Source organism: Telmatherina bonti (assembly GCF_933228915.1).
Source record: "Telmatherina bonti genome assembly, chromosome: 12".
Taxonomy (NCBI): Eukaryota; Metazoa; Chordata; class Actinopteri; order Atheriniformes; family Telmatherinidae; genus Telmatherina; species Telmatherina bonti.
Window position 1 is genome coordinate 24,334,101 of NC_136610.1, and position 13,510 is coordinate 24,347,610.

The following is a 13,510-nucleotide window of genomic DNA, read 5'->3' on the forward strand; positions in this document are numbered from 1 at the left end:
TTAGGTCATGCTTTCATCAAAAAGAATATTCATTTAAACATTTTCTTGACAACGACCTCTTTCAGCTGTCTGAATAATGGAAATTCTTAGAGTTTTACAAGCTGACTTTACTGTGATATTGTTACATAGTGACACTTCATAGAAGAAATCAGCTTGGACACATGAGTGTACAAGCAGACCAATGGCATGTGTGTTCAGGAAGTATTCACTCCAAATACATCAACTGCATCCCAGGACCAGATAAGAACAACCCCCCCAACATGACTACTCTGCCCCAGTCACAAAGCCAAAGTAAAAACAATGCTGTTTTAAAATGCAAAGGAAAATCACAAACCTTTTTTTTTAAGGCTGCAAAGATTATGTAAAACAAATATATTATAAATCCAAATTCATGAACCGGTGACAACAAAATTACCCTGATCTCTTCACACAAAAAGCATCTGGACAAACAGAAATTCTCAGAGCTAACTCAAAGATATGTTTGACTGCCAGTCGGGATGTACTACGTACGATGACTTAAGAATGTCACAAATCTCTGCAGCAGATTCTATTCTACAGTCATTTAGCCGATGCTTTTATGCAAAGCGACTTACATATGAGAGTGAGAACAACACGAGCAATAAATTTAACTGAGGACATAAAGGAAGGTGCCGATGAACTGCTGCTAGTCCAGTTGGATGCAGGCGTTGACATGTAGTGCAACAGGCTTTTTGTTTTTTGTTGTTTTTTTTTTGTTTGTTTGTTTTTGTTTTTCTTCCCACCTCACAATATTCCCTATGTTAAAATACAAAGAATGAATATCATAATATTTGTTGTAAAAAAAATGGTTCTCCAACTCCTCTGACAAATATAACTAAACTAAATGCGCAAGCACTCCTCGAAGAGCTGAGTCTTCAGCTTGCTCTAAAATCTAGACCAGGACTTTGCAGATCGGACAGAGTTTGGGAAGTCATTCCACCATCGTGGCACGACAGAGGAAAAGAGTCTGGCTAGTGATTTAGTCCCACGTAGTGGTGGTAACATCTTTTACTGGTGGAGCGTAACTATCGAGAAGGAGTGTAGGTCTGGATTAAGGAGTGAAGGAGCTGTTTGAGTTATTGTTTTGGAAGCCAGAAGCAAAGCTTTGAATTTGATGCATGCTGCGACCAGAAGCCAGTGAATCCCAGATGGGATAGTAATCTATTTTTGGCATTAAATAATGACAACTGGAGCACAAACAAAGCCGTGTTTTTTTTTTTATTATGGTACTATTGTGTTTGGTTTGTTACTTGTGGAAAGCCCTTTATCAGTGGAAAGTTATTATTGTTTTAGTTATGCTCAACAGCCAAACATAAATGTTTATTTCTGGAATGTTGAATCTGATTTAACATGCTAAATGGGCTAAAAATATTGTCAACGAGACTTGCAAAGTCAAAATAAAACTGATAAATGACAAAACAGAATGTTGCTGCTCTAAGAGGGACCTTTAACCACAGAAGACAAACAGCAGGGGTCCTGAATAGCTCTGAGCTCATTGATGTTCATTTGGGAGGAGCTAAAGAACATGCCTGAATTCAACATAACTCCAAGGGAACGTTCCCTGACGTCCTCTACCAAACTCACATTAGCAAGATCTGCAAGTGGTGCACCTGTGAAAGTTTGCATAATAGGTGAGCTATACTACAAATTAGACCGGCTAGTCTTTGATACTTATTCATCAACTGCTGACATGATACATTAATTCCCTTTGCCAATTTTAATTAGTCATCTCTCTTAGTGTGAGTTGCTTTTATATTAGCGTATGTCTTTGATTAATTCACATAGGTTCCTCTGGTGTCAGCATATAAAAGCTTGACAGGGGAGTCATGTTTCAGGTGGGAGTAAGTCAGGTTATTAAAGGTATATCCTTCACATTGTCAAGTGACAGATAATGTTAATTCAGCACTTAGTACACATAAGCTCTTTTAGAATAATGTTTCAAAAACATAATTAGGATGTGCTTCAGCTTGCATTTTAGATAAGAATAAACAATTTGCAATGGGTATAATTTTTTTCAGATGTTGATAGATCTTAAACTACACTAAATATCTTGACGTAATTAATGATATGTCTGACTCAGCTTAAACCTTAAAACCCAACCCAACAAGAAAAGCAGAAAAGCCCATATGGTACCATTTGATAGGTCAAAAATATTGTGGCATAGTTTTCTGCTTTCTGGTGTCCACCAGAGGACTGGAAACCAGTACCATAAAAGATGGTTTTGAGTAAGGTTTCTACCATAAAGTGATGCACAATATCTCAGAAATTATATGTATTAAAAACAATAAGTTTGGCTTCCTAGGATTAACAAATCCTAGATGACAATTACAGTTGTTTTTTTTGTTTTTTTTTCACTCCAACATGCATTCAGCTAAGACCCTACAACTTCAGCAGGCATTATGCTCTGCTCACCTTAGGAAGAGGAAAATGATCACATCTCCAAGGGCTTGAATCCACACTCTAACCCCCAGAAATGATGACACAGTCATCTATGAAAAATTCCACATCTCAGCATTTCCTTTTTTTTTCTTTTTCACTGAAACTTGAATTAAATGGCAGCCTTTTACAGTGTCACAATACAGAAGCGAAAAATTCTTTCATGTATGGTGATGTAAGGAAAAAACGATTAAATGCCCTCTCGTAGATGTAAAAGCCTACTTTTGAATCGGAAGTGATGTGGAGGGATGGAATACTTTTATTTCTTTGTGTTCTTTATTTTAACAAATACGACCTTTGATGAATGCAACTTTCATAGCACAAGCATATAAGACACTTAAAAAAGAATCAGACAATTACTGCTTTGGAGCCTCAGGTATATTTTCACTGACAGATGATTATCAGTGCTTTTTTGCCACATAAATCCATTTTTCTCCGATCAGCATGAAACGACAGCCGTTTTCTTCTTTTGTGTGGCAACACTTTTCGCAATCATCAAAAGCAATCATGCCAGAGACAGCATTGTCAGTCAGTGTCAACTTCTACCAGATTATTTTGCTGTGTATGGGTCTGTATTTTTCAGGTAATTCACCCACAAATGTAGCTCCAGCGCTAGTGATTTCAATCATTGCATTTCAGCGACGGAACCATACAACAAATGGATCCGTGTGAATGCAGAAGCCAAAATTCATACACTTCTTCACAGACACAGCCAGGATAAGACAGCTAACGGCAATAGCCACACAATCTTCAAGTACAAATACAGCTAAGCCGCTAAGCTGATGATTGGTGTGGGAACACACTATGTAAGCAAATGACTTTAAGGGGGAGGAGGAGAAGGCCCTGCTGATTTCTCAATTATACTTTCTCCTCAGGCATGGGAGAGACAAAAAAAAAGAAAGAAAGAAAAAAGCTAAACTGCATCATTGACAGTCAACCGGGCCAGACCGAACTCTTACCCTGAGGTATTGTGGTCTAACAAAAAAGGGTAATAGAGCTTGTTCCATATGAGGAAGGCTTGTGCTGCTGCTAGTCCACAGAGAGCAAGGTTACACATTTGAACAATGTGACAACTGCACACACTGGCTCCTGCTTTGAAAACATCTTTTATCTTTTCTGTTGCATGGTGATGGAATGATCTGCGGGTCTGAAGTCACTTCAACATGAAATAAACATTCACAAACGTGTATTCTCTCTCTTTGTGTTGATAAATCTACCGGCCCATGCAGACAGAGGGAAAGAAAGCTGTAAGACTCACAATTACCACATAAAATACTTCAGATAATAGTTTTCACACAAAACCAGTACTTTAAAATTGCAATATCATTTTTTTCTTTCTTGTTTTTTTTTTATTTTATTTTTTTATTCTTGGTATAATTCTCCTCAACAGAGGCATATGTTCCGGGAACAGATGTGTGATTTTCAACAAATGTTTTAAACATACAAAGCACACCGTAGTAAACATCAGCATTTGCATTCATACTATGGTGATAAGTAGGTTAGCCTAGAATAGGAATACATCCTCTGTGGTGCACCATTGTTGTTAAATACTTAATGGTGCTGCCAGTATCTTCAAGGAGCACCTGTCCTGTTGTTTTGTTAGTCTGATTAAGAGTGTGAAAGAGCTGTAGGGGGAAAGAATCAATGGGGGCTCAGCGTTAAGTCAACTCTATGTGAACATAGATAGAAATTGCATATTTATTTCTACAGTAAGAAATACATTTTTTGAAAAAAAAAAGGAAAAAGGCACCACAAGAGTCTTTATTTTTATTTTTCCTGCCATTGTCTTATCAGTTACCAAACTATACCAAGACTGCAGCTGAAAATGATTGATTCTAAGCAATAATAAGTTAATCACAGTGCCTCACCGCCAACCCCTTCCACCTAGACTGTTCACTGAGGAGAAATATTCCCTACCGGACTGACAAGTCTGAGAATGTTTCACTCATGCCAAATAAATTAGTTGTGTGTATTGGTTAGACTAAATTTTAACATTTACACAACTGGGGGTACATTTGCTGAGTGCACACACCCAACTACTGGTCACGCTTTAGAGTCAAATTCAAATTTAATGACACACATGGGCCTTTGAAATGCGGAGATGAGGCGCATTGCTGCTATGAATAACCCAATTAACAGAGTAGTCGTTTCTACCTGAGGTGTCCCTAAAAGGATGGACCGGTTAAGCAGGGAAGTATAAAAAAAAAGGCTATAAGCCAACAACTTTGAGTTGGAGCTCAGCTATTAGTGTTAAAATTTACTTATAATACTGTTTGCTTTTGTCAAAATGAGAAAATTTGTTTTACGCCTTTTTTGCAAGTTGGTACAATTTCTTGAGATATTAACTAAATGAATGTGGCAGCGTGCAATACCATTTTTTTCACCACAAATTTACACTAATTGTGTTCACATTGACTAATTGCTTTAGGGCTCAGAGTGACCCACTCACTCTCCTTTCTTCTGGGTTGTATGTAATGTTTTATTGACATCAGTGGTACTTAATATATTGAATAATAATATTATCTGCATCTATCCTGAGAGCTCACAGTAGCACACACAGTAAAATTAGCATATACTAACACATATTAAATTAATAGAAACAATTGATCTGCTATTTTATTCTCAAACACATGTTGGTTTCGTCTGAAAGGCACATTGCTGTGATTTGTGAAGCTCTGAACTGTTCCAGGCTGTTACAACGATGCACCACTGAGGATAACGCCCAGTCAGGAAGCTTATATCTACTGTAGGTCAAACTTTTTAACAATTTCCTCTGTTCTATGTGATCTTCATAACCCTTGAAATTCACAGAGCTGCCATGTCACTGTGTTTAAACTTTTCAGTGGCTAAAAGTTCTTAGAGGCAGAAGGACACCTTGGTGTTTGCATTTTCAGAGTTACTTTCAACTGGGAACAAATCCAAGTCAATAGAGTGAATGTAAAGCTGTTCATAATAACTGTGCTCAGTGAGCTCATGTTTGACATGTAAGCAGTATTTCAACTCAAGTCATTTTTAAACATTGCATTAAACAAATTCAAATGTTTTTTTTTTGTTTTTTTTTTATTCTTTGTTTATACCCATTTAAGTGGGTATAAACAAAAGCAAATTTTTGCAGCTATTCAATGGATCCAAGTATCGTTCAGGTGCAAAAAGACACAGGATTCAGAAACAGGCCATTGAAACACTCAGCAGAAAGTATCTGTCATTCCTCCTCTGTGAGGGTTGTGGGAGTTCTTTACATACCTGCCATGCTCACGTCTATTTTCTGTGATACGGTTTCCAAGCCAGCAATCACATAATTAAGGCCCTTCATCATATTTATTCATCCTCAAAGGTTTCTGACAACCTACAACTGTTTGCCACCCCCACTGCTAAACCTTGTGCAAACATGAACACCCTTGGCAGTATCGTGATAATTTTATGTATTCTGTCTTTGGCTTGATTCATCTTTATGTGAGAAAAAACACTTGTACTGTATATTGTCAAGCCTAATAAAGAGATTAATCTAGTTCTTTTAATTTATATATTTTTGTGCATCTCCAGCAATCCTTAGTCCACAAACGTTGCAAGCATGAAAACACTAACCCACTTTTAGCTTGGATTTTTTTTTTTTTTTTCTGTATGCAGAACAAGCTTCCCTGAAAGGCTCACACCCGGCGAGCCAGTTGCAAATGGTTTCAGAGGTCTAATAATTAATGCATAATCCCAACTCTTGTCAGAGTGATACACTATCATCCTGCTTATTATTAAAAGTTTATAAGTCTTTTATATTTGTCCGTGGCTACCTTAAGAGCTTTCATGGATTATTTAAACAATACAAGGGGCCGATCTAAAGCCAAAACTATTAACTCCACTCGATATAGGGTGACCACCTTACTCTCTTTGCATGTGAAGTATTGAATAAAGTTTCTAGCTGGAAGTCCCCAGCTGCAGCCAGCTGAAATCTTTGCATCTTTTATGTCTGAGTGCTGTGAAAACTAAGAAAGAAACACTGTGTGAAAATGTCTTCGTACTATTCTAGGTCAATTTGAGGTAGAAATGGGGACATTTTATTAATGGCAAAGGGAGAGTCAACAACGAGAGTGAAATCTGGCTCCTAGATGGTTTTAGGAAGAGTTATCTTTGATGATTTCCTTGCCTCCTTTTTCTGATGTTTTCCGGTAGGGATGTATGTTTTCAGACGCCATCTTCATAATGCACTTTCATGTTTTGCCTGCATACATAAGAAGGGCAGTTATTGCTTTTTTGCATGTGTATGGAATGGTGCTTTTTGCAAGTGCATTTGCATTACTGGCCGCTATACAGGGGCAACCATGTTGCAGAGTGTAAATCAGAGTTCATAAAGCAATCACATTTTGCAATCGAAAGACAACAACCAATTTGTTAGCATTGGAAAACCCTGGTTGAGTTTTAAACCCAATGCAGACGCATTACAGTGTAACACTTCAATCATCTGTGATGCCATCAGAGGAAAGGCCTCATTCATACCATCCATTGTAAACAAATTAAAACCCAAAGAGCAAGTTTGATATAATTAGTCTAAATACATCACAGAAAACTGCTGCACACACAGCCCTAATGACTGTTGGGGAAATCACTAAATAAACATGCACATTTAAAAATAAGAGTCAGTTCACTTCCAATTTTTTAGTGTACTGTGCCACAATTCTGGTGGCTAGGCATGATGCCAGCGCAGACTCATGAGGGTGTTGTGTAGTTAGCAAACAAGCCCCACACAGCACCATTCTTTGCCTCCTACAATTTAAAACAGAAGATGGGAAGAGTGTGCCTGTGACAGAACAGGGAGTGATGCCAGAGCATGCACAATGTGGAGGAAGTGCTAATGATCAACAGTCCCCTTTAAAACACACAGCTGGAGGAAAGGATGAGGGAAGTATGCAACTGCTTGGCCTTGATTTACACAACCTTCAAGCCTATCTATCTATCTATCTATCTATGGTCTGTATGAGACAAACTGAATCAGTAATGTCTCTTGTGCGAAACAAGTCAAACAATGTCCCAAAGCATCTGATGCCTAACCAAGAAGTCCATACATAGTTTTGGACCACTGACTTTGCTTTTGTCGATAATTTAATGAAAAAAATAAAAATCACCATTTCAACATAGATTCACTGAAGAGCTTTCATTAAAAGAATGCAAAGAAATTGCAATTATGTACTGAAGGCGGGTTGTTATTGCTAATTAGAGAAAAAAAAGGCTTCTGTTAACAAATTGTCATGGTAACAACGCTGTACAAGGGACAGCCACTGGAATAGGTTTTCTGTTTCCTCTGAAAGGAAAACGCCACACTTCCATCCTAAAACAAATTATTCTGGAATCCTCAGCAGGATGACAATGTGCCTGGTGAATTTATTAGTTCATGAGTTATAACTTTATCCACACAGATCTAGATGACATCTTGGTAAATCAATGTTATGTTATTAAAAGTCACTTTTGCTTGTTAGTGTAACTTGGCTTCTAACATTGAATTTTAAAGTCAATTACACTATCAAGGCCGATAAGACGGCAGTATGTCAATTTTATCAATAGTAATTTGTGCTTGCTCTCCGTAGGGTAATTGTCAAATGCAGCAAATGCTCATCTCCAAATGACCAAACATGGGTCCAGCCAGACTGGAAGACTCCATCTCTAACAAACTTGTTTTTTTGCAGTCTGTGTGGCGTCTTGGCTTTGACCATGATTATCACTGAAGTTCACGTAACTGCTGAGGTCAGGCTTCTTCCTGAGCATCAAGTTTAATTAGTTGGATGTGCTGGGTGTGGGGAATGAACTTGTGTTTAAGAGTGAGAGTGTTATAGTGACACACTCTTTGATCCCTTGGCCCTGGTTGTCACCCAGGGGAGCTCCTTTCTGAAACACAAGAAGTAAGAGAGTTCTCAGTTTGGCCTCGGGAGGATCACAGCAGCCTGCTTGCAGGACCGGACATCTTGTTAAGGCTCAGTGGCTCATGCTGAAAATGAATGAGTTGAGTGGGAATTTCAGGATTGGACCCTGGCTATCTAACAAGCCAATCACAAAAGCCAATTAGGACTCAGGCGTTGCTCGGGGGATACAGAGATTCTGAGGGCTTGGGGAAGTGATTCTGTAGCCTTGGCCTTTGTCTATAACCTGGAGCAGAATTTTAGTGTTTTTTTTTTTTTTTTATTTATTTATTTTTGCAAGAGAGCAAACACCAGCTCTGGTCCAATCTCACCAGTGGACCGAATCAGATTTCCCTCGGTCCATCGTGCATGCACTGAATGCAACATTACTTTACTTAACTCAGTGTTTGTATAACTTTGTGAGGCATGGCAACAGCTTTATACGCAGGCTACTGTTAGATGCTCCTTCAAGCAGTATTTACTTTAGAATATCAAGTAACGTCAAAGGAGAAGCATTGTTAAGTTTTGTGTCCGCCGTTATTTTGTCATCTTTTACATTATTTCATTTCATACTTTTCCTACTCTATTGCAGACTGTCTTGGAGGCGGTAACTTTAATAATAACTTCTCCAAACCATCTGCATGCTTGTAACATCTTTAGAAGATTTCTGCATTTCACACGACTCTTGCAGCTAGAACTGAAGGCTCACAGGGACAGAGAAGTTGGGGACATGCAGATAAAGCATGTGAAGCATGAATATGAGGAAAACAGAAGGACTGAGCCGATTCGTATTTGCTCAGTCCTTCTAAGCTCTCAGCTGAACATTATTTTCTCATATTTATGCCTGGAATGATATTGGGCAAAAGGTGGCATCTCAAGTCCCTTGTTTAATCTAAAATCAAATTGAAGAGGAGGTAGGAAGATGCTTTGATTTCTTTAGAATCTATTAGGTCTGTGTTTGTCCAACAATAATAGAAATGATCATCATAATGTAGTCAACAAAAAAATGTACTGTCATTTCAAAGCTACATTCCGACACTGCAGAAGAAGACAAAATATTTTTGCTGCCGGTGTTACTAACATCTTTCAACAGCAAGTTTAAACTTGCTAAAGACTCAAGGACATAGGAGGCATTTAACTTTTTCTTTGATTTGAAAATGTAAGTAGAATAGGGTCAAAGATTAAAAATGTACTTTTTCACTCTAAAAGAAAAATCAGTATAAAATGCAATGTAAGAGAATTTCTTTGCTGTGAGACCTGAGTTTTAACCTCTCCTTGGTTTTACCACCACTTATAAGGCAGATTTTAAAGTAAAATAGATCACAAAGAGAAAAAAAAAAAAAAAAAACATTATTAAAGGAAAAAAAAAACCATCATTATTCAGAAAACATTCTGTACGTCAATATAGAATCAGTTATGCAAGTTAAAATACGTTTTTTTCTTCTATTTATTTGTTTATTTATTTATTTATTCATTCATTGATCAATTTCTTTATTTATATGTGTTTATATGTACATAATAATACTAAGTACAATCACTGGATAGGGGTTTGCTGAACCCCTACTGGTAAAAATATACCAGCTTTTATTTATTTATTTATATATATTTTTTGGCAAATATACTATTTGACATTATTGATGTGGACACAATTTGCAAAACCTCTACTTGGATTATGATGGTTTCGTTTGATGTTGAACTCTCCTCACCTTGACACATTGAAGGAAGAGATTGCATGAGATTGATTGTTGACATATTTATCACCCATCTCTACTATACTTTATGGGATGTAGGCTTTTGTTTGGAACTCCTGAAACTGAAAATTCTTCTCATGAAAGGATTAGAAGTAAATGAGTTATCTTTGTCTGCTGATATTTTATACTCTCGGTTTGAGATGTAGGAAATATTTTTTCACTTGAAATCAGCTGAGCCAACATGTAAAACATGTGAGCTCCCAGGCTTTTCCTGTTGATGCTACACCAAATTACCCCTATGCTTTCAGTGGATTATTCAAACTTTGTTGTTAAACATGAAAGCAATTCAATCTTGTTATCACTTATGCACCAACATCTACTGAACAAAAGACTTCCCCAAAGCCTTTGCCATGGTTCAATCCTAATAGTCTTAGCAGTGTTAGAAAGAGAACAGACACAAAAGGAAGATCACTCTTCCCACTTGCACAATTAAAAAAAGATTAGAGGCACGCCACAAATCCACCGCATGTTTACAGAAGGTGAAGCGTGCTGAGTGGGCCTACTTTACTGAACTTCATGCCAGGTTAACTGCCTCGCCGAAAGAATATGACACCATATTTATATACTCATGTGACAAACAGCAGACAGAATTACTCAGTCAGTTTTGAATTAAAAAGTAAATAATCAGAGAATGTGATTTCTTTTATCCACGCATTCACATAGATTGTAAGTAGCACAGGTCCTAATAATTTAACTCTACGGTGTTTATCAACTAATCATACAAAAAATGATACAACAGTGTTTTAGATTTTACATTTGCAAAATTTCAATATTTTAAGGTTGGAGTTCAAACAAGTCCAGGTGGGCAAAGTGCATTTTTTATTCTACAAAACTCTGCGGCTGGAAATGAACCTTGAATCTTGGCTATGAGACGGATCTGTGAACAGATCAATTTTAGGGAAACAGGTTTACACAAGTTTTTCTTAAAATATTTAGTATGTTTTCTCTAGATTTACAAAGTTAGATACTATAGCAAACTGTGAACACATGGGAGCTCAGGCCAAGACCAACTGAAGATTGCTGTACAACATGATGTTTACGCCAACGGACCCGACTACATTGTAAGATGATATCATGGATAAACAAGACAGGTGAACTGTGAAAACAAGCACAAAGCATCACTGAGTCTACTGCAGTTGATCAATAAGAAACTTTGCTTGGTAGTTTCATTTTACCTTATAAATCCTTTAAAAAGCACCCTGTAGTTGCTGTTTTCTGCTGCTCTTGTTGTATTTTTCTTTTTCTTTTTTTTTTTTTTTGGAAATCCTCACAATGATCCAAAAGAACCAAATCAAACTCCAACATTTTTTTGGAGTCAAAATAGTTAAACATCATCCTAAGTTATACTTAAACTTTAAGCATTACAGCTACAATTTGTTTACAATCTTCATAACAAATTCACATCTCCTGAAATTATAGGTAAACAATAACATGTTATGAACAAATAAATGATAAGAAAAACAAACTAGACAAACAGTACTGATCATTTGTTTATAAGGTGCGTAAAATGCCAATGTCCATACGAGTGACCTCTTGCAGTTACGTGGAAGAATGGCTCGACAACGTCTGACCCCTAAAGTTGGTGATGTCATTATTGCGGGGGGACTTATTGTCCCCCCAAGAAATGGAGGAACTTTTCAGAGTGTAGCGTCTTAACCTGCTAATGTTCAGTTCATCTTGGGAGATAATCAGACAGAAGGCCAGTGTACAAAGGAAACATTAAATATTTGCATTAAATACAGATTCATTTTGACAAAATGCACTAAAAAACGAAATGTTTATTTTGTGTGTTATGTTGCATAATGCTCTTAAAACAAAAATTCTAAACGGAAAATGATTTTTCAATGATAAACATTAAATAACAATATAACTTAGCATCTTCTACTGTTTTATTATTCTCTTAGGTTAATATTGTTTTAGATGTTGGAAACAGATACATTTTACTAAAAATATAAATGTAAGTATTTAGAGTAATTTATTGGTAAGCAAAAAAAAACCAAAAACAAATGTTATACATTGCAGATAATATTTTATTTCTTAACAGTGAGAGTGTAAATATTGGACTGAATAGCCTGAGCGGGGACGAATTGATGCATTAGTGCAGGGGCTTTTTAACGATTTGTCAGAGGAAATTAGAGCGACTGCTCTTTATGATGGTGCTGCATAAGAAAGTAACTGAGGGAGAATGATTCAGTCTCAATTCATTTTATGCTGAAGGCAGGTCAGGGTTGAATTGCACCATTTGGCTTTCAAAACTAATGTCCATGCATATCTTGATTGCCTGAACAAAAGCTCAGGGTGGCCTTTATGGATCCTAGAAAAAGGGTATGGGGAGGGCTTTGCCTGTAATGCTCATTGCCGGAGATGATCACTGACAGCTATAACCTTAAGGCACTATTACCACCAGCAGCAACCATCATTTGGGTATTACATTCAACAATGTCATCTAATGGCTGTGCTGTTGTAACTGTGCTGCACTCTGCTGTCTCATCAGGGTTGGGAGTTTCTGACAACTTCCTTTATTTAGAATTAAGTAGATTAATGATATTAAATACATTGAAATAAGAACATATTTACAAATGATGTTGCATATCATAACAATATAATGTCATAATGTTTAGTGCTCAAACATTCGTTTTTAAGTCAAAAGAAATTCTGAGGAAATTTCAAAAGCAATGAAGGTTCGTATTCTGTCTACTTCAACATGTTTTGTCTGGAAGATGAGCCCTCCTTTCGTGCACCAATGCACCCTGTGCAGTCTCCGATTAGAGTTCACCCTTCGCATGGTACAAAACTAGGTGATATTGACTGCTTCCACTTCACTAGATTTAGTCAAGATTGACACATAATGAAAGCACAGCAGGGAAGAAAAAACAATGGAAAAAGCATATATGCTGCCTTCTGGCTATTAAACATCTGATTTCTTTACCATCAGGTACAATTTAAGAAAAAGTCAAATAAAATACCCCACCATTCGAAATATACTTTGTGACTGTAACTTTATTTTTATCAACACAAATAGATCATTTTGCGCCCCCTCCACTTGTTGTTGACTGACTCCTGTAGAGAAACAAACAAATATGTTCATGTACTGATTGTGGCGATATAAATGTCCAGCAATTTACAGCAGTAAGTAACCAAAGCACCAGCTCAAGGGCTCCTACGGTGATTACAAAGGCTTTTTTCATACATTTTATAAATAGTACATAAAAAAGTATCAACTTATACTTACTTAAGTAATACTTGTTAAATCACAGAGGTGCATTCAGCCGTATATTTTAGTTACCATTTGTTTGTTTCCCTGTTTTTGGATTTTTATATTTTTTAACACTCAGTGTAAAGATGCACGCCAAAAATTCCTTTGATTACATCAAAACTATGTTTTAATTGATGGTATACCAGTGCACTTAATGGATCAGGCAG